General features: G+C 41.0%; 3 long non-coding RNA genes across 3 annotated transcripts; 1 reads left to right on the forward strand and 2 right to left on the reverse strand.

Annotated features, from left to right (window-relative positions):
* Positions 1-974: 974 nt before the first annotated feature.
* LOC111263850 (uncharacterized) lies at positions 975-5,341 on the reverse strand. The gene is made up of 2 exons (XR_002682504.2): positions 4,592-5,341; positions 975-1,164 (listed from the first exon to the last, which is right to left on the reverse strand). It is a non-coding gene; the product is annotated as an uncharacterized LOC111263850 (long non-coding RNA).
* LOC147753032 (uncharacterized) lies at positions 5,336-18,508 on the forward strand. The gene is made up of 3 exons (XR_015312459.1): positions 5,336-5,572; positions 17,873-17,928; positions 18,107-18,508. It is a non-coding gene; the product is annotated as an uncharacterized LOC147753032 (long non-coding RNA).
* Positions 6,554-8,567, reverse strand: LOC111263849 (uncharacterized). Its single transcript, XR_002682503.2, has 3 exons — positions 8,351-8,567; positions 8,112-8,177; positions 6,554-7,320 (listed from the first exon to the last, which is right to left on the reverse strand). It is a non-coding gene; the product is annotated as an uncharacterized LOC111263849 (long non-coding RNA).
* Positions 18,509-21,822: the final 3,314 nt, after the last annotated feature.

The raw sequence follows: 21,822 nt of genomic DNA on the forward strand, positions 1-21,822 counted from the left end.
ATTAACTGACGAAGCTTTCGAAAAGCTCATAGTGCGCCTGTATAACAATAAAAAGTCATTGAGCCAAACGCAGGGATATCATTTATGACGGCGTCGGCAGCACAAGAGGTAAGGTGTACTATCAGAAATCGAAAGCTCTGTGAATCGCCGAGTCGTTGGCAACGAACGGCTTATACTTCCCACAAACATGGCACAGCGTGCTTTCCCAATGGAAAGAACGATCTCGATCACTTGACCCAGATTAAAGTCTGAGGCACTATGGAAAAATGAAACGAGGAACTCAAATTTTTCTACAGACATTAACTTCCATGATCTTAAAATAGGACCGTATGGCCTTGAGGGAAGCTTCTGAGACTTTCGTGTGCAGAATTTGACGTTCAGCAATCTATTTGACTTTCTCACGAATACCCAAAGCTTAATTCAAGCCAATCGATCATTATGGCTCGATCCGTTCAAGGCTTTGCGGTCTCGTATGCCTCCATCCTTGACAATTTTCACGAACTTCTTGTCTTGCATGGTTAGAACTTGAAGTGGCTAATATCCTCGCTACTTTGCCGATGCTTCCCTTGTTGAAAGCGAATAATCACATTATCGCAAAAGCTTGTCTTGTATTTACCGTAATGACATTCGCTACATTAATTTTCCGAAAATTTCGTCAGTTGCTTTGCCCCTTTTTTTGAAATTGGCGCGCTCTGGAATACCAAGAAATGCACTAACACTGCGACAATCAACCACCCAGCCGCTGTTTACGTAAGATCTCTATATATGTAATTGGGTCATTATGTTGTGTGTATTGTAGAAAAAGAAATGGGCCCTCTAAATAATTCCGCTGTCTATCTTAAATCAGTGTTTAATTAGTTCTTTTTTTTTACTAAATTAAATACACAACAATCGCTTATTTGAAATGTCATATTAATCAACTGGTGCCTGTTATATCCATTTAGGCGAATTAATCTGAAGTAATAGGCAAGTAGAAGATTTGGTAGCCATTGTAATTTTATTTTCAGCATTTCGTACCAATGTCTGAATCGGTCTGCAGGTAACGAACGTCAGGGCAAACTGGATAGCTTAATCGGATGAACGCAGCCACGCTGGTGAAAGGGCGATCTCTGTCTGACCCGTAGATTAAGGAAGAGTGTTTACATCGCGGATTAAAGCTCTTAACTGGAAGTTCCACGATATGATAAGACAGTCAATAATATCGTAGGAAGGTTCGTGTGTAAGATTTTGTTAGAGCATTGTAAATATTCCGTCTAACTGTGTCAGATATATATGTATATAGGAAATAGTGTGATGAAATCAAAGTATCTTTGCCGAAGCTACAGGACCTTTACCAAAATATTATGCTAAGGTGTAAACCTAAAGTAAGCAGCTTTTGAGAAATTCAATGATGCTGTTGAAACCGCATTATGTGAGATAGTACTAGAATTTGGCTACAACTGTTATTTCTAGGGGCTTTATTATGATAGCTCTCCGTCTATAGGATTTTCTACTCTTCTCTCTACAATCTTAACTATATGTAGAGCACGAAAGTGGTCCTTTTCCCGTGTTCTATTTACTTTCGTCTCGTTTACACTTTCATCTTGGGCCAATTCTGAAGCTACGAAACCTATCGTTCAACGTGCGTAAGATAAGCGACTACGTGCGTGATACATGAATATCATAGCGTGGATGTACGTTAAGTCGATTTATGTTCACGAATATCACGTGTTGCAGCCCCAACGGCTGAAAACCTCGACCAAAACGGATATCCGTAAGGATGTAGATTTTTTGGACAAACTGATAGCATACGAGGGCAAACGATCATAACCAAAAATTCCGACCCAATTACCGACTACTTGTTCCTCGTTAATCAATGACGAGTAATCACTTGATTAACGCCATCACTATGAAGCTGTAAACCCGTTCTGTTGCTGTATATGAATAATTATAAGCCTACTTTTTCGACGAACTGCACATGAAAAAGCACAATAGTATTTTTGACCCGCCCTCCCCTACTAGCTGTAAAGGAGTACTGTGAACCCCCAATATACCCCCAATGAAAATATTCCATTCGGATACTGAAAGTATAACTGTCGCTTCTATCGAGTGATCACAGTACACGAAGGCATCCTGTCAACCGTAAAGCTGCGATTTTTGAGATATTAAAAATTTTCTCCGATGTATTACGTGCCTTGAGTGATCAAAAGCAGAACGAGTAAATGGTTACACTTACAGACACTTCCTCACCGACCCAAGTGCATCCAAGCTTCTAATGGGTGAGACGTCTGAAACAAAGTTAATTAATGAACTCCCCAAAAGACAAGTCTCTTCATTAATTTTAGGCTTGAAAACGCTTCCCTACCACGAATAATCCACTATTCAGTTTTGAATTTGTGTGCCTTTGTTGCAGAGCATGAAAACTTAATTATGATAAGTAACTTACTATTACCATAACAGCAACCTTGTTATATCCGACCACTCTGATTCGAAGACAGCGAGCAAACGTGGAAAACACGCGTGCTCAAGCGGCTCGTTTCGAGCTCAGCGAGATAGTACTGTGTTTTTCCTCCAGGTCAAATTCCCCTTAAGCGCTGCTTCAGACGGCTGGCCCTCAGCAGAAGACGAATTGCGTCTACGGCTGATTTCGAATCTAGAGCGCCTCACGTGTCTTTTTTTAAGTTTAGTGAAAAGATGATTATTACTACGGACTGGCATACGGCAACAGAGCTGGTCTATTTTCTAGTGATTGCAAATTATTAGTACAGACAAATGTATATTAGAAAGGAAGGTTGATATTGTAGCATTTGGAGAGTGTAGAGATATTGTAAATGGACGGTATCGCGCCCTGACCCATGTTTGCTGCACCGAAGGTAGGTATATGTTGACCGAATTAAATAATATTGGTCCCACTTGATCAAGTGCAGTGTATTTAACCAAAGGGATTGACGAATATAGGCGTTATACAGTAACTGATGGTCATATACTAACGTTTCCAGTCACCCGACCGAAAATGTTAAGCTATTACTTACTAACAACGTGCGTATAGATTCTCAACTTTTTCTAGGATTCATCTTGAGTATAAACCGTACTTATCCGTACCATAGATGTTTTGCATTTCATTCAACCGTTATAATTGAACTAAGCTGGGTACGAAGACTTCAAACAAGCAAATGATACCTCCAGAGGGCCCAAACACGATCCTATAGCAAGTACATGTCTACGCTGAAAAGCGTGGAGGTTTCCTGATTATGCCGATCCACACGGTACATGAATGCACTCACCGCCTCGCTCGCGGCCGTCGTCTGATACTGTTTGTCTTAGATCTAGCTAGTGCACACATCTCAAAGATGCGGCTTGTAGCAGCGACATTTGCTGCCATTGTTTCTAAAAGGACAAAGTGAGGCCACGTCAACAGGCATCAAGCCAAAATTTGAGCAAAAAGGAAAAAAGAAGAGCACACTTTTTCACTGAAAAAGTAAAACCTTCGAGTACGTGATCGCAACCGACGCTTAGGAAGACGATCCGCCACAGGTCGGGTTTAAGCTGATAGTTATTGATCGCGTAGAACAGCTTCACAATATCTGTCAGCCAGTATCTTTGGTATTATGCAACACGGCCTCCCTATGAAGGATCGATATGTCAAGGTGTGTGCCGTTTTTTAAGACAACGCATCCCTTTTGTCTATTGAAGTGCCTAGTCCCATTGATCGGGACAGCCAGTGAGAAGATTGTATACTTATTTACTCATTAAGAGGCCGGCTTACATTTTCAAATGTGCTCTGCTCTCTGTTGAGGTCCTGCCATAGTTATTCCTTCAAGATGTCCATTTGTGGACCATAACAGAGGTTCCTAATATTTTGTTCTCTCTCGCTATACTATATTTGATTAATCGTTAGCCAGCCGTCTAGCATGTTCATCAACCTTCAGATTGCTTTGATGTTTCAACTGTATATACTAACAAAAGAAGATTAGAATTGCTTGAGGGAGCGAGAACTTAACTTTTGCCAATCAGAGCTATCCTGGACAGAGCTGTTGTTGATAGTAGTCGTACAGAGCAGAAGAGAACTAAGCCTCGATTGTAAACAAGCTAGATTCGAAGGCCAAAAAATAAGCGAAATTAATGCTTATGTACGTAGAGGTTTTTTTAAGGGTTACTTTGGAAACTTGAAAGTTTAAAAAGGTGACTTGAGAAATGGAGTTTGTTTCTGTTAAGCTGCTATCGATTGTTGCGCCACCGATGATTCAGCTGTTTCACTTCACACGTGCCTTGTTGCATAGAATCAAGAACTGAACGTGTCACTCGCTTTAGCCAATACATAGTTTTGCATTATCCTTAATTTGGGTACGTTCAATTAAAATAGTAGCTAACTATATAGCTACTTAATTGATAGGTGGGTAATGTCTCATTGAATAAATAGACGCGATACTGGTGCTATTCCAGAGAAGCTCATTAATGTCAGTAGCTTTTTTCACTCAAATGACTTAATTGGTTGAATGCTCGTATTGTAGTGCGATAAAGGCAACACAATGTGTGAACACTTCTTTAGATAAAAAAAAGAATCAAGTTAGTTTACTTCCAACAAACGAGCTAAATTGACCACCGCTTTTACCTTTGTTTTGGCCTCGGTCTTCTGATTGGCCACAGCTGAAATTTAGATCGAGAATATTCTGTTCTGTTTGGAACAAGACACGAAATCGAATGAACGCGAACACTAAGCACGAATGAAGCTAAAACGGAGCCGCAACGACAACTGAAGGAGGCAAAACGATATAGGATCGAGGCGCCACTGTTCCGGCGATATCGCCGACGCTTACCACCGAATCCGACGACACTTCGTTACTAGGGTAGCTTTGAATCAACGACTTAAATGGCAACAGCAAGGATCACTGCTATAAGTGACTCGATTGATCGACTGTTCCCATGCGCCCGTTTAGCTTGTCACTTCCAAATTATCGTCGCGGTTGCATCAGACCACTAAGACAAGGACGCGAACTAACGGCCGTATCCTTCCGCTCGGCTTGTGCTGCCTGGGCTTCCTCTGGCTCTTCCCTCAAATTCTAAGCAATACACAACGGAAATAGTGTTTTTAGAAACAGTGCCACAGTCGGTGAGAAACCATACTTTGTCAAGAGCATGTGATACCCTACCAACGATTATCTTTGCTCGAATTCAAGAACAGCACGATGGGGGGAGGGGGAGGGGGATAAGACGAAATGATAAAGGGACGCAGCAGCTCAGAGACAGACGAGAACATATAGGCAACATCATACAATAGCTCAATATCCAAAATCAGAACATAGAGAGCCTTCAAGAGGACATCTGGCACCATTGTAGTGTGACGGCTGCTGGACGACATTAATGAGCAGGAATGGACAAATACCGCTGCATAGAAGAGATGATCGCGATGCTCACTTTTATCCGCTGAAAATTTCCACTACGCTGTACAGTGTTTCGTGTCAAAGGCTGTGGAGACACCGAGATGCGGTCTGGGAGGTTACAACGCCTTATATGGCCCTCGCAAACCTGTATCTTATGTATGAAGTACGAACGCACATAACTCGAAAGCTACTGCTTCCATAAGTACATAAAGGTAATTCATCTTTACATTTAGCAATACATAAACTACACCGAAAGCGAGAACTTGTTGTAAGAACCCTCAGATATCAGACTCAGCCATTACTAACGCCAGTGTCACAACACAATAAATACCGCGACCATTTCTCAGTAACATCAAACGTAATACGATGCTAATTGTTTAACTGGATTGGGTTTGTATACAGGGTTTTTCCATACGGTTCAAGCGAGCTCCAAACTAGGTAGGTTTGAGGTTGACAAGCAATCACACTATATTCGATGAATCATTTTTTTTTCATTAGCCCGACGGAGCGCTTAATGGGCCTGCTGTTCGAATTATGTTGAAGAAGACTTTTTCCGAAAGAAATTACTTTGGGTACTGCACCCGATTGTTATAGACCAGTCCTAATGGATCCTTGTCACGTGTGCGACTTCTTTATTTTTCTAGGTAAGGGCATGTCACAGCCCGAAACTTGCATTAAACATTGCTTATGACGGTCATTTCCTTCCGAAGGTAAGTCCTAACTGTGCACGCAGGCGCAAAAGGATTCATGACGCTTTGGCCTGTACATTCTTTTGTCACTCGTCAGTGGCCTCTGAGCCTGCTTGGATACCTCGGCCTAGATTCTCCTTGTATTCCGCATTGCTTTGATCTTTCTAACATGTGCACGGTGTCAAATGCTGTTCGGATACCATCATCACTCGAACGAATTTTAGCTTAATGAGCAGATTAAGAGTTGTATTCAATACCGGTTAATGAACGTGAAAAGACTGCGTTTCCCCATACGAGGATCCAAGAGAAAAAGGGATTCAGCAGTTTCTTTATACCGTATGGTACGTACATTAACAAAGCACAGATCGTGCTCCGCAGTAGTATATCGTATTATACAAAATCGAAATTATTTCCAAAAGCAATCACCCAATAGAAATAAAAACCATACGGCGTAAACTTTGTAGGAGAACCTGCCTACAAACAGGCAAGTCTTCGAGGCTTAGAAACACTGTGCTCGCTTCGTATCAGAGCCATTCGGTTTATTTCGTTTAGCTTTGTTAGTTGTTGTTTGTACACTGTAAACAATAAATTAGAATTCCGCTTTATTATTAATACCGCGGTTCCAATTATCCTTGATATAATCACAGCGCTATAGGTCAGGTGTCAAGTATCTGATAAACTCTGGTAAAGATACCCATTGTATCCGTAGTACATATACATACACACAGACTTGTAGCGAGCAATAACAATGAAAAAGACATGAACAAACACTTGACAAGGGTATATCGGAGGGCTGGTAATCCATGCCATTTACCAGAATAATGGCTTGTGTGTTGTTGGAAAACCCAATGACTCATTCTCGTCTGACTCTGTCTACTCCGTTGCAAGATTAAAGTGTCCGACTAAACTGAAAGATTTGCTCTCTGCCTTTTTTCCCGTTTCACTCTGTGGTTGGACGTTCTGGTCGCATGATGCCGTCGCCGACTGCATTGACACCGGCCGGTTCCGAGTCTGTGAGTGATGTCGTTAAGTTTGCTTGATCGAGCAACGCTCCCGAAATCGCGCGTTGCCGACCTTTTGTATGACGCGAGTCTGGTCGGACAAGGCCGAACTGAGAGATAGGGAGAGAGAGAGAGAGAGATCCAGGCCCGTCTAGTTAGTTGGCCTTCTAGTTGCCTCAGTCCAGCTGACTAGTTCGACGAACAACTCAGTAGTAGCAGCAGCTACTGCGCTGTTCGCCTATTGCCACCGTCCGCTTTCTGGAAAACATACTATACTATATGTTAGCAAAGGGGCGACAAAGCGGACGAGAAAGAAGCAAGCGAAACGTGAACACTTACCGCTAAAAGTTGTGGGAGTTAACCAGTCACCTAACTCTTCTCTCATATTCTCGCTTGTTCATCCGCCCGTCCAGCTCTACTACGAAGGCTTGCAAATGGCCTGGAATATCTAAATTCGTCCTCGACACCCTTTCAGCCAGTGCTACCGATACCTTGGCCTTTGTTTTGGCAAAAACGCGAGAGGAGAAAAGAGCAAGCCTGCCGATCCACTGCAATCTCGTCGTTCGTTGTAAATTACGAACACACGTGGTATTGCCAAACTATTTGACAGAGTTGCCTTCATCGGTAGCTAGCTAGCTGGCTAGCTGGCTGGCTGGCTGGCTGGCAAGCGAGCTTATGCGCCTGTGCGACGCATGTGTGCATGAGCCTCGAAGACGCTGTCACTGCAACCTATTGCGGCCAAGCCAAACACTATGCGACGTTCGCTTAGCCAGCTGCATCTAGTACTCCGTCACTGTGCGAAAGCTCACGCCACCTAAACGCCACCTAATTAAGCGTTATACATCGCTAGGGCCGTAAACAGGGCGCGGTGGTGGCCGCCAAAGTCAGCTGACGATACTGCATCTAGTGCATAAAGAGGCGCCATAAGGTAAAAAAAATCTTCAGTCGCTGCTAGATCACATCGTTATTATTTGACAGTAGCAGCGTCAAACACTGCGATCTTTGCAGCGACAAGCGACTATAGTAGCACAACTACCAACAATGCGATTTAAGTTACTTACAACTTATCGACGAGCCTATGGTGCTGGTTTCATTTTGCTCCTATTCGCGCCTTCGCATCACAGTACCTATAAAGCGTTGTTCTAGTTAATAAATTCTTGGTCTCTTAATAAGCTCCATACACTATATATATATATATACACATAATAAGAAGCAGATGTAAGAAGAAGCAAATATTTAATAGAAACATATCTAAATCTGTGTATAAGTCATGCTGGGCATTTGTTCAACGACAAATTACTTGCGGAGATGAATAAGTTGAACCTTGTAGACGCCGCGAATTCTAATTAACAGTTGGTGGCAACGACTCGTATTCAACTATGACTAGTCCCTATTTACAGGCTAAAATTCTGCTAATACCAGCACAAATCCTAGGTACATATATAGGTAGGCAGGTAGATTAGACAAAATAGATAGATATATGTATACGTTTATGCTGAACGGAATTATTATATCCTATTACTACTCCCATTTTGAATGTTCTCGTTTGGTAGGCTTGCTATCAACTGAGCTACTGTCAAACAATTCACAATTGTAATTTATCATGCAATACAAACAAGTTATCTAAACATTTCGACACAACCCGTTATCTAAACACAACGAACGACCCTTTCTATAGTCGCTATAATTAATAAATTAACAAGGGACAAAATTGCCCCAGATACTTTTGTTTATGCAACGTGGTTTTTTTCTAACAAATACAAATTGTAATTTGCGGAAATCGTTTGGCATTGTTGGAAAAACAATGATTTTCGCAAGCATGGTCGAAAGTCTATAATTCATTGCACTGCTACGGGCAGACCTAGATATATTGCCGCATCGAGGGGGTTGTTTTTTCGAAAATTATACAGAATAGAGTTTCATTACGGCTCGAGCTATTACGATTATCGAGTGTCAGAGCACGGTGTTTGAATATCGACAGGGGTCGGGCCAGCTGCTTGATGGCTGATTTACAATTCCTCGCCTTCTCCCTTTGAAATACTTCTCCAGTACAAATTCGATGCCGCACGTACCCAAATTAAATGATACAGTCGCGGTCAAGAGGCAGGACAAACCCTTGGATGACATTATCTTCGATCGATACGCTTGTGATTCTTATAAACTGGCTCTTATAAAATGTATTATTCTCTAGCGCCTTTCAACTTCTATAATGTGAACGAATAGAAAATAAATACGTTGCAGAAGAAACAATAGGCGTCTGCTAAAAACGGAGTAATTATTTTTCACGTATTGTATAATGTTTACGGTGAAGCTAGGTAACTCAACGTACGTATAAGTAAATTACTATGCTTCCGTAGTGCGACCTTCTATTTACCCACAGATAAAGCAAATGATGATTTATCATTCACACGCTCGACGTTACCTGGAATCTTTGTCTAGAGCGCCCCGATTCAATAGCAAGCAGCGCTTTTATTCGAAGTTTGTATACGAATCTGATAAGCTAGGATTTCACTCCTAAGTCAACGTAGCCTCCTAGTATTTACGATAGTGACTTCGTGTGTGGTCGAACCGTGTGTCAATGCAAAATAATACATTGTTCTGGGTAAGCAAGGACTCGCGTTGTGTAAGGGCAAATTTAGAAAGCTCTTACCGGCCCGCGACGCCATTTGTCTGGCCGTTCGAAGAGATCAGGCAAGCGTACCGCTCTATAAAAATGACGTTGATAAAAATGAACGAAGCTTTTACAAACAAATGTAAGAGAACGTAGTAAACATACGTAGTGCCCATGCCTTATCTTAACAATAATAAATCTTATTTTCGTATAGCAATGCTTTGGATGGTGCAAATTGCTAGCCCAATATTTCTGCCGATTATCTCTCGAATCGCTATTTTAGACATTTTTTTTTAGACATACTTTACCTATTAAACAATGGCTGAATACAGCTCATTTTAATGGAAAGGCATACTTCTGAGATAATATGGCAATAGTGTTTTTTTTACTTGGTAATCATTTCCAACTAAACCGTATTAGTATGACTCGTTAATTAAATTGACTCTTGATTTTGAATTTTGTGCATTAAGTCACAAACGCCAAAGCAGAATTGACCTGATTGGTCAGCCTATGTCTGCATAGTCTATGTAGGTATACACGTATATATATCGGATCAACTTCAGATTGAATTGCTTACAGAGCTAGTTGAAACCTTTCATTGGCCTGATATGGTGTGTGACGGTCGAAGAAACCCTTAAAAAATTTATTTTCGAAGCATAGCCTTTCACTTTCTTTTTCTTCCTTCTGGCCAAGAAAAGGCGGTCAAAATGACGAGAAATGTAATTTTTTTTCGTGGTGGGCTAGGATGTTCATTTTCATCGTTGCTATAGCTGCCCGGCTGGTCGGAGCCATTTAAGCTTTGGACCAGTTGTCGGTATATCATAGCTGTCAAACGTGAAAGTCTGAAGGGTGTGGACCAAGCTATTTATAAAGGAATTGAAAGTTGGGTGGGATATATTTGTGATGGGGTTTTCGCTCAAATCATCAAAACTACGGAACACTGAAGTAGAATTATTAGGGACACCACTTGCTACATATATCCAGTAACGTTTTAAGCAATTAACTACCGTTGCTGATAAGAGAAGGAGGAAAAAGAAGTCTGTAGCAACTGTATTAGTATAAATCTCCATGTTTTCAAAATAGTTTCTGAATTAGAAAAAAAAAAAACTTTAAAATTGCTATTCTCTGTATTTATAGTTAGCCAGATGTGTTTTCGTGGTGGTTTTCGATAGCTTTAATATCTGCGTGTGATACCCGTTTGGGTTTTATAGAATCCAGATAATACTACACGGAAAATGCCAGGTACAAACATGTATCGATCGATACGGCTATAGTAATTTAAGCTTCTAAGCAATCATCGTCTTTATCGTCCTGTAGCCTAACTGATACGTGATATGTAACATGTGTTGTTAAAAGATAACGAAAAATTCAGCCGCCATGGTTTGACATTTGTTTCGGAGAACAATTCGCCTGAACACGATCCTAGACAGGTACCTGCAAATCAGGGCCTGGATAGCTGCCTGTAGAGGGAACTTGAGGGAACCAGATGGCTCAAGCCTATATATTTAGTGAAAAACAGCAGTCAAAAGATATGTCTCGAAAACGGGCAACGATATCTTAAAATGCCCATATAAAATCTGTCTTTGGCTACGGTCTGCCAGAAACATCTGCATAAACCTTTACTCGAAAACATAGGCCACACTTGTACTAAGCCGATCCGTGCGTGCGGTCAAAACGAGTTTACCACAAGAAATATAAGCTACCAGTTTTATTTTACAAAGATTGCGTTAACGAAAATGTTTAATTTTCCTATAATATCTATTGGCTTCTATGGAGAAGAGTAAGTATTAAAAAAGGGAAACTATTGATTTAATCTTACAGTACATCGATAGTCTCTCATCACCTATCGTTAGACCATATCTACTATATTTATTGTTGCGGATATAACGCAGGCAAATGTCCGGCACATATTATCCAATGCTTTTACCTCACAGTCGCTAGTGGCTGATGATTTTCGACGATTTTTTACTTCTGCTTTGGTGACTTCCTCTGCTTTGATGACGCTGTCCACAAAAGGCAAGCATTTCTTTTAGATTCGATCCTGAATCGATTTGCTCGCTACACAATACGCGGTCAGGAATGTTTTTTACCTGCAAATTCAATGTATGCGTTGCAGGTATATCGCACCCCACTCGAGAGGATGGCTGCAAGTTATCAGCTGATATTATCGATTCTCAACACGTCCTTGTCAAAAAAATTTGATTTTTCCTTTTTAACTCAGTTACTATTCATTAATAGCTCAATATGTTGAACATTGAATCGATACTGCAGCCTGTTATTTCATAGTTCTGCAGTTATCGCAGACCGATGTTAATCTAGCTGCGCTATGTTATCGAGCCTATGTTTGCGCAACAAACAATTTTCGAATATCGGCAAATACAGCCTATAAGTTGAAGCCGACAACTTCTACAGCGTTCAAGTTGGCTGCAGCTGATAGTGTTAGGTGTTACCTGACAATCAAGTTTAATTTACATTAGATATGTGGTGCAAATAATAATCCTTGTAGGGTTTGCGGACGTGAGACATTACTGGCACGTATATCTTCTGTTTGGTCCAGCAAAGCTTGGGCGCAGGAGAAACCAGCGTTGCGCAATATCCGAGTCAGTCCATCGAAGATTTTCGAAATACTGCAAGTTTATCGTCGATAACCTTGGCCCCCTAGCTGAGTGTTAACAGCCCATACCTGATAAGTGCATGCTGGCGTTTGAAAGCGCCCAAAGGTAAGACGTCATCTAATCGTTTTGGCGACATTGGAAGTAACTTTGATAATTTTCTCTATTTCGAAACCTTTGTGGTGTTCTTCAGTAGCAATGAATGCATGCATTCAGTCGAGCCAGCCACTTGGTTCTTCTCTAACTTTCTTATCGTTTCTCGCTAGCAACTAAGTCTGTGCTTATGCAAACACTCCTTCATGAAGGTTCTCTTGTTTTTTCCTCATACACAATCTTGCTGTAAGAAGATTTGGCCCTTTTTTTACCGCTCAATAGACTGTACAAAGACAAAATCCGCCAAATACGAGATGACACCTTAGGGCTTCACTGTGAACTCAAAAATAAGCCGTAAATGGAAAATATAAATCGATTCAAATCTCAACTTTTACGATTTCGGTTAAGGTGCCACGTAATGTAGGTGAGCTAATTTTAAAAGAAAAGCGATCGTTAGGGTGCAGTATCCCTATTTAGCCACGTAACATGATTACAACCTATTTACCAATTAGCCAGTTAGTTCAATGAACCTTATCAGTTCGCTTCTATAAAAAAAAACTATAGTTCTCTGTGCACACCTTCTTGTCAACACCCTTAAAACATGAAAGCCATGACCATCAGCTGATCCGTTGTACATCAACCCTCTTTAAGTTGTTTATATCTATCAATATGCCTTTAGTTAGCACGTTAATGAAAAAAAAACTAATGCGCATTAATTGCTTGTATCAATTTGACGATCTTTCCGCAGCAGAAGATTTCTGCACACATTTGATAAAGATTTGAATTTTTATTCAAAGCAATTCATTTTTAGAAAAAAAAAACAGGTGCCAAAAGGATAACGCTAAAAAATTGCTTCTTATTCAACTACGGAAGACAACGTCAAAAACGTACAGGCTTTACCCCGTACCCTCGATTTGCGCTTTTCATTGAAGTAATTTATATTTTTGAGCACACGCGGTAAAGTACCGTGATTATTAGAAACCGTAGAAGTGTCATATATAGTGGCTCCATCGGTGTGTAATGCTAAAGTGCTTGTATAGAACCCGTGAGATGGTTTAGCTTCTAAGCCTAGAGTTGACTAGCTTTTCTTTGTGTTTGAGGCCAATCAGTTCAGACAAAGATTAACAGAAGCAGCACTGGACGTGAAATCCAAATCTAAATAAAAGTAAGTACCTTTTACGCTTCCTCAGATATTGTCAGCAAACAAACAGAGGACTAATAGAAAAATGATCTCATTTTAAAATTTTTATCTTGCTTCTCAAGCTCAGCGGAATGCCACACTAAAGTGAGGAAAAGCGTCATAGGGGTAACGGATTTCAATGACATGTTCCACAGCATTGGGCTTTTTTCAACATAGCTACTCAATCCGTTTGACGCCTAGCAAATGATTGCCGTTTGTATTGTTTGCTTTTTTCATGAGAAACAACGGCACTCCTTAAGATTCGATGCATTTCTCTAGAATTATCAACTGCTAATGAAACAGATAACAGAAATGAAAAGTAGAATTGTTATGTTGCTGAAGTTTTTTTGTGACCGTTAAGTATGTAAGCAGTGTACGTACGTGTAGCTATGTATGAATGATACTTAACGTGTACTGCCTTCTGCATTGTTATACTGGTCATGAAAAGGGTGCCAGTCATCAGGAAGTCCACCTTGGCAAGATCCGTTCGAATCAAGCCTTTTGTAAATCGATCTTGCAGCCTTTATAAAAATCCGTTGATAGCCATATGCTAGCATCATCATTATTGTTAGATGGCTTAGCATAAAGCGTAAGCCTATTTTGCATGAAAAACCTGAATTCCAAAGTCAACTTCACAGACTTTCATTACTTATGGAGGAATTTAGAATATACAAATCAATTCTACATAAAGACATAACACATTTCGAAGTATTCTGTAGAATAATTACTGTTAATTTGCTTTCAGTTAAATAAGAGAATAGTTTAAGTTAGAAGACCGTTGTGCTGTTCTTTAATCAGTAATATGGGCAGTCAATGGCACCCTCAGCTAACCAGCAGCGAAACCCCAAATACTCTTTAGGCAGCGCACTTATGTATTTTCTCATTTTGCTCATAATCAAACATAGATGTAGAAAGGAGCAGCTGATTTCGCTATTTGACATCACTCGGTCTTCATTAGCCATATTCAGTTCTTATGTATGCTCTAATTGTATCGTGTCGTAGCTTAATTTGGCACTACGATTTCAAAGATGACGGCATTGTTTGAATATGCGAGGTGGTTTTGTCGTCTGAAGGGACGCTTCAGGGCAGAACCGGACTTGAAACTCAAAACAATTCTTTAGCATTTTACAAACACACTGTCCTGCGCTGTTCTTAACTTTAATGTATGATACATTCATTAAACTAAGCGCCGAAGATGCTGTTAGTGAAACGGTGTCTAAAATGTCGCAGAAGGTGTACACTTGATTGTCTCTTCATTTCTGTTTCGTGTTGGCCAATTTTCCCTCCAGTTGTAGTTTCGTTGGCAGCCCCCATCGCTCACCTCTCCTCCTTACTCGGCTCCAGTGCCTTTTGTACTAGGACGAAAAGCCGCCTAATGCATCTACTCTGCGTAATACTCTAAACAACAACTCTTGGTAGGCTATTGCTATTTGTTTTTCGCTGATAATGGTCCTTTTTTTGTTCAGCAAACAGAAGTACAGACGCAGTGCATGGCGCGAGCATCTGTCCGTCGAGGCGGGATGTCGTCCCTTCATGTGGTTCGCAAGAATACCTTCTTGAAGATTTTTTTAATATCCGCTAGAATCTTGCCGCGATGCCAGTTGCCCACAAAGGCCACTTCTCGTTCCGGTTAAAGGCTTGTAGTTTCTCAGAGAATAACTCGTTCGGGGTATCATGGTGGTCAGTTTGCACTATGTTTCCATACAGCCAATAAGCGTACCGTCGACTGTAATAACGGCCATAGCTACACAATAAACCTTGCTGGCCTATCAGTACACTCGCCAGCCAGTAGGCTATAAGCAAACCGTATTTCCACTCAGATACATGAAATGAATCATTGCTGAGAAAAGTATTCAACGAGTAAGGACAGTTTATCTCTTCAGGCTCGCACTTCCGCGACAAAATGTGCCGCAGATTATACAGGAACCCAAACAAGGCTATAATTTTGTAGCACCGTTCCAAGTCATTAAAGTGGAAGGAATTTTGTTATTTCGAAAAGAATTTTCTACGATGATGGGAAAGCTACTCTATAACTGGAGGACTGCTCCGTTGGGTGACGTCGTCAAACTCTGTCCTAAAATAACAGTTTTTAAAGCAGAGTGTAGGAATCTCCTCCATGGAAGAGACCTCACTACCCAGCTAGGCAGAATGTTTCTGCCTAGGTAGGTTTTGTTAAATTTTAAAACCTAAAAAGGCTTCCTGCCTGATTCTAAAGCGTACTAGTAATTTAACAATCTTTCCAGCTCGAAAATACACATAGACTACGGTCAAGCATTCAATAAAAAAAAATAAATAAATAAAAACCTTTTCAGAGTGTATGTTATCCGATCATTTTGACAAATATGCCAGATATTCTAGCAATCTAATAAATGTGCCCTTGGACGTTCTGATAACCAAGCAATAGCAGTGGCAAAGTATTTCAGAAACCTATCCAAACCCTATTATCGTGCTATGTCACTGTGTCGTAACGTGTGGCTTGGGAACGTCTTTTGGCATTAGTGTAATACAACTTTTAGACGAAATAAACGTCGTATTGCTCGTTCCTACGATCAGGGGACCTTTTTGGTATCAGTACCTAATTCAATATTAGCTTACAAATACGAATTGCGATGCTAGAATATACTCTTACGTACAAAGATTTCACCTAGCAAACGTAGTCAAGTCCGAAAAAGTTGCTTCCCGTCATCTATGTTAGGTGTCCATTCAGAACCGCGCTCCATGGCCATCTTAGCATGCAGCTAAAGCAGCTCTGATGGCTTTTGACCTTCACACGCTACGTGCGGTCTCTCTCTCTCTCTCTCTCTCGTATTCCCTCTAAATTCTTAGCGTGATACTCTAGCTTACTTCGCTGTGTCTTTTTGTCCAGATAGATTTCGATCCTGTTTCGGGGGCTGCCGACGTCAACCCGGCATAACGGCAGTTTTTTTCCGAAGTTTCTTTTCACTTCGTACTCTATTCGTCCTCGCCTTTCGCTGGTGCACCACCGTGAAGACCGTCAGCAAGAAGCAATCAAAGAGACAACCAGCGACAAAAAACACTTCTAAGGACGGCAGCAGTGGCTTCCGTGAGAGTAGCATCAGAAGAGACCGCCTCCGGCGTTCCGGCTGGTCGGGCAAGCAAAAGGTCTTGTAGGAAATTGCTTCGTGGCAGTTGCCCTCGAAACGCCATCATCTCTACAAGTAGCAAACCTGAGATGACTGGGCACTGACTGTGCCGAACTAGTCAAAGCTACAGATCTCCTTACGACCGCACATTGCAAACGTTGGTCTCGCGCGTAACGAAGCGGCGGAGCTTTCCTCAGAAGGAGAGATTTTATCTCACGCTTACGCGCTTTTGGACGACTGCTGCTGCTGCTACCTGTCCTATCTTTTCCTTCTAACCCCTAAGCGTCAGCATGCCTCTTTTCGTTTCTCTTTCTCACTAGCCATCCGCACTGCCTTGTTTGCTGTGTGTCTCAGAGAGCACTCTAACTCTCAGCAGCTGGCTAGAGGCCCGATCAAGGACGCTCTTGATACGCGTAAAAGAAGGACATCTCGCGCCGAATCTAGAGAACCTGTCAAGGACCAGATACTTGGATTAGGTCAAATCTAGCCCAAGAAATAAGTCAAAGTGCTCGTCATGAGACGTAAAGTCTCTCAGGGGAGAATTATAAATGTAATAAGAACTTCAAAAGGGAGATGTAAAAACCGTTGTTAGTATTGAAAGACGGACAAGTCAAGGAAGGCAGTTCTAGAAAATCTCTCTTTTTTTTTTTTATATGTATTCGTTCAATGAGTAGTCTGATCATAAATCTGATAACGTGGATTCGCCAAGCAGCTGAGGACTTCAGTGCGATGCTGATGAAATCTAATGACCGAATATTATTCTCTATCTATAATATTTATTAATAACAGTTTTAACTTGAACGTGTTAAATAATAATTTAATTAGAACTCGTTGACACAACACAAAAAGGACTCAACCTACGATGTAGGTATTTGTGCCAGAAATCGATGATAATTGACATAGTGGCGCGGTAGGTACTGTACAATTTATCATATTCACTCATATTCAATATCAGTCATAGTGAGTATACGAAGACTACTCGGATCAGTTTTGAAGTCATTCTCTGTTAAACGGACCAATCTTCAGTTTCTATAATGCACTATCCGAGAACTATTACCAAGGGCTAGCCGACAGCGGGGAACACCGTATTTCCAGGTTGGTTATTTATTTATACTTAGGTTCAATTAAATGAGGCCAAACATACGCATTGAATAGTAGCAAGAGAAGTTTCGAAGTACGTTTACCTCACGAAAGTCTATAACGAAAATTATAACGATTTCAGACCTCAACAGATCAAGCATGCCTTCATCAAGCAAGCTTTGCCTACGTCAGATCAAGGTTATTTACACTTACTCATTAAAGTACAGTCATACTTCGTAATTCTATATCAAGACAGACATATACATATACGTCACTAGTTATGATGTATACCGTGCCCGTGTATTGGTGACGAGCAGCGCTACTTTTTTCATCACCGCTTAATTTACTAACTATTTGACCAACTGACTATTTCCAGCCCGCCTAAACAGCTCAAGCATACATTTGTGCTGGCCCACCCATCAAGCTAGTTGTCTATTAGGATTACTTAATCGGAGATGGGTAGGTGCTAGTGAGGAGGGCGGCGCCATTATGTAATGCGATTAGAAGATAGATTCAATAACCAATGGCCCATATCGGTCTGGGACAGCGACAAATGATTGGATCGGAAAGTTCGGTAGAGACAGCGAGGCCTAGGTAGAAAACAACTCAAGAGAACTTCGTTGGCGCATGAGGTTTCACCGGGCGGTCACAGGGTCGTAATCCAGACTGAGCCGTGTTTTGATTAGTATCATGTCAATGCGTAGCGGACTTAAGCCCCAAGTTGAGCCCCATAACTATTGAGTGAAAAATAGATATATCTTGTTAGGTTCTTCATGAAGAAAGAAATGGAGTCGAAGGCCGTTAATGCTAACATGAGCATTATATAGAGCGGGTGATTACAGTCAGTGTGCCATATATGTAGAGCAAAATAAAAGACACATGCGTATTTTTTGGCCCCTCAGTTCTACTTTGAATACTAGAACCTTTCATTATTATCGATATCTTTAGTTACTGATGTCGATAATGGCGTCTACGATCAGTGCGGTAATTCTTCGTTATATACTCACTGCAGCATCCCCTGCGCTGGCACGTTACTGCCTCACCTCTGACAAACACTAAATTGAAGAACAATCTGAATCGATATTCTGGGATTACTCTGAATCGAATAATCCTTTAGAATAAGTTTATAGGAAGCAACAGTTGAAAATGGTCATAAAATGTCTGATTAGTTCCACTAACGGTACACGCGTCGTGATAGGGAATCGTTCTGGATCAGGACGTTGCTAGTCACAGTAGCATCGCCGTAGCGAACTGAGGGGATTTTGCCAACTAAGCTGCTTATAAGGGTGAACGCACCGCTGGTACGTTTGGTAGGGAATATCCGTTCATCCGTTAGTAATTCGAGTGAGGAATCTGCAAAATTGCAGAGTCGACAAACAAACGTTCGAGAATTGGTCCGTGCTCGCGTCAAATCGATGACAAATGGTTGGCTATTGGAGCGTATTCACTACTTCCATTTAAGAAACTTAGGAAAAAGAAAAGAGACTTCCTATTGCCGAGTATGGGAAACGCAAGCAAAAGCTGCACGCAACGCAACTAGCGGCTTACGGAAGTTCAAGTAGAAAAGTGCAAAGGGATACCCTAATAACCTATACAGTAGTAGGTGTGGCTCATGCTCTTCTGGTAGCAGGGCGGGCGTAGTAATTAGAAACAGGTCTAAAAATTGTCACGGAATTATAGCCCCTGCCGGTAATATATTCGAAACTGATGGCTGTTATACTTCAGGAAGTGATGCCCATTGCGGCATCGTTCGTGGTGAGAGGTTTCAAAAATTATAAAAACGTGCGTAATTCAAAAATTATAAAAACGTAGTATTACGTAGAGAATGTTATAAGGGAGGTAATAAAGCATAAACAATGAAATGAGAGGTTTTACAATAGAGAAAAGAGTAGTTTAAAAACGTATTAGTCGATGAAGGTTACTATGCTACTTTGATGTAGTACGTGCCAACGGGACCTTTTGTTTACTGTTTCTTGTCCTATCATTGTGATCGCTTATAGTGACATATGTTCTACGAGACACCAGCGTCCAATAAGTGCTCCGTCTAATCGCTTGACACTGCTCGTTCCCAACGCGGAACAGATTGTGTTTACGCCAGATTTCAAGCCTTCATATTAAGGCGTTCATGTGGCCTACTTTTAAGGGGTAGTCGATATCATTTTTTAATTGCAATACCTTCTGAAGTGACGTTTTTTCTGCGCAGTTATTATTTGAATAGTACTTCGATTCCGGTTTTGCAAACCGCTTTCCGGTCCGGAAACTTAGCAGGGAAACGCGTCACTCTCAGTACTTCAACCTTACAGGCAATGGATATAGTTGCGACATAGTAAAATTTGTTGTCATGACCACCAAGTTCTTAGCAAACATAAACATTGCGCTACCTTATATATTTTTACCAAAGACGCTATATTACGGTGTTTTTTTTTCTGAACGAAAAACGCTTCCTGCGACTGGTTACAATTGACTTTTATGTAACATCTTCGGCATTATCAAATCGAACGGGAGCCCGCGCTTGTGTTACCCGCTGCTATAAAATTCAGTGAGAAAACCTTAGCGATTTATACCTAATGTTTACAACCGAAGGCGCGTTGAAGTTTAACAGGCATGATATGAATTCGGATACCAACGAAAGACCTGCAGTTCTACAATAGTGAAATCGTGCGTCGCATCGATATATCCTACGAGTCAAATAAATCGAAAGCTGTGACCTTTTCAAAAAGAAAAAAAAAACACCTACGTATCCGTTACAGCGAGTTCCCAACAACTCTGATGTGACAGTGGATTTAATAGGAGGACTCATATCCTACTGATTAGTTTTGAGAGAAATACATCCTTGTTTGCTGGGTAAGTACCAACGAAGAAAATACGTGCGCTCAACATAATAGCGTGTCGAGCATGGGACTGTTGGATTGAACGCAGTTGTCCAAATGTGAGCAGTGAGACAAGAGAAACTTTGGTTACCTATATTTGAACAAAATTCTAGGTAATCTAACTAATTTAGGTATCTTATTGGCGTTGGCCTGTGAACGTACGATTTGCCTTCATCAAACAAGGTTTTTCTTTCGCGTACAATTAAAGCTCTCATGCGCAATTATGGTCAATCATATAGTGAGCTGATAATTCTAAACCTCTATTGAAGCTATCAAAACAAAAGAAAGCTGACTTTTTTATTATCCTATTGTATATATATGTATATATACAATAGTCTTTGCATAGTTTGTATGGTTCGACAAAGTCAGCCCCACGAAGCTGTGGTGGATAACACCTCTCCCAGACTACCAAGCAGCCACCATCAACTATACAGCCTTCCAAAATGGTGCTCTTCAGGTTCAATTGCATCCCTTCGCAGATATAATCGCAAATATGATCGTCTGCTATTATTTCATCACAAATCAGAAGTAACATAAGAAGAGCTAACGTCTTTACGCCTTCGTCTTAAAAGCTCCCCCAAACCAAGATGTATTTATCGTATTATTTTTACCGAATTAGGCAAGTGTACCGTTTCTATGTACATCAAACCCGAATGCTAACACCCGAAAACATTGAAAGAGGTCGGGTTTTACTACAGATCTGATCCCGCTGATGCTGTAGTGAAACTTGAGGGACACGTGGTGGTCTGAGTCCAGTTTCGAACGTGGACACACTTTGGTACTGGGTACGGTTTAGCTTGCTTAGTCATTAACCTTTCCATAAAGTCTTCCACGATACTCACGTTCGATCCTTTACCGACAGAAAAGTTTACACAGTAAGCTGTTTCGCTTACTGTACTCTGCTCGTATTCACAAATATGTCGCTTGCTAGAAGCGCACGTGATCATTTTCTGGTGGGCGATCCCAGCAAAAAAAAAAAACTCGTTGACGAAAATTATAAAGCCAGATGTTGGTTAGCTATCTCATATATAGATGTGAGGCAGACATAGAATCGTCGACGCAGGGGAACTCAGTAAGTTCGGACTGTCCGTGCTAATTTAGTCCGAATTTTACCTAACAACTTATGTATACGTTATTCTAGAAGCAATAGCGTACTTTTCTCCTCACTTTGACACGACGTCCGACGGTGTGGTCATGTAACTAAACGTTTCTTGCAGGTGTT

Source organism: Varroa jacobsoni, unplaced genomic scaffold (genome assembly GCF_002532875.2).
Source record: "Varroa jacobsoni isolate VJ856 unplaced genomic scaffold, vjacob_1.0 scaffold_793, whole genome shotgun sequence".
NCBI lineage: Eukaryota > Metazoa > Arthropoda > Arachnida > Mesostigmata > Varroidae > Varroa > Varroa jacobsoni.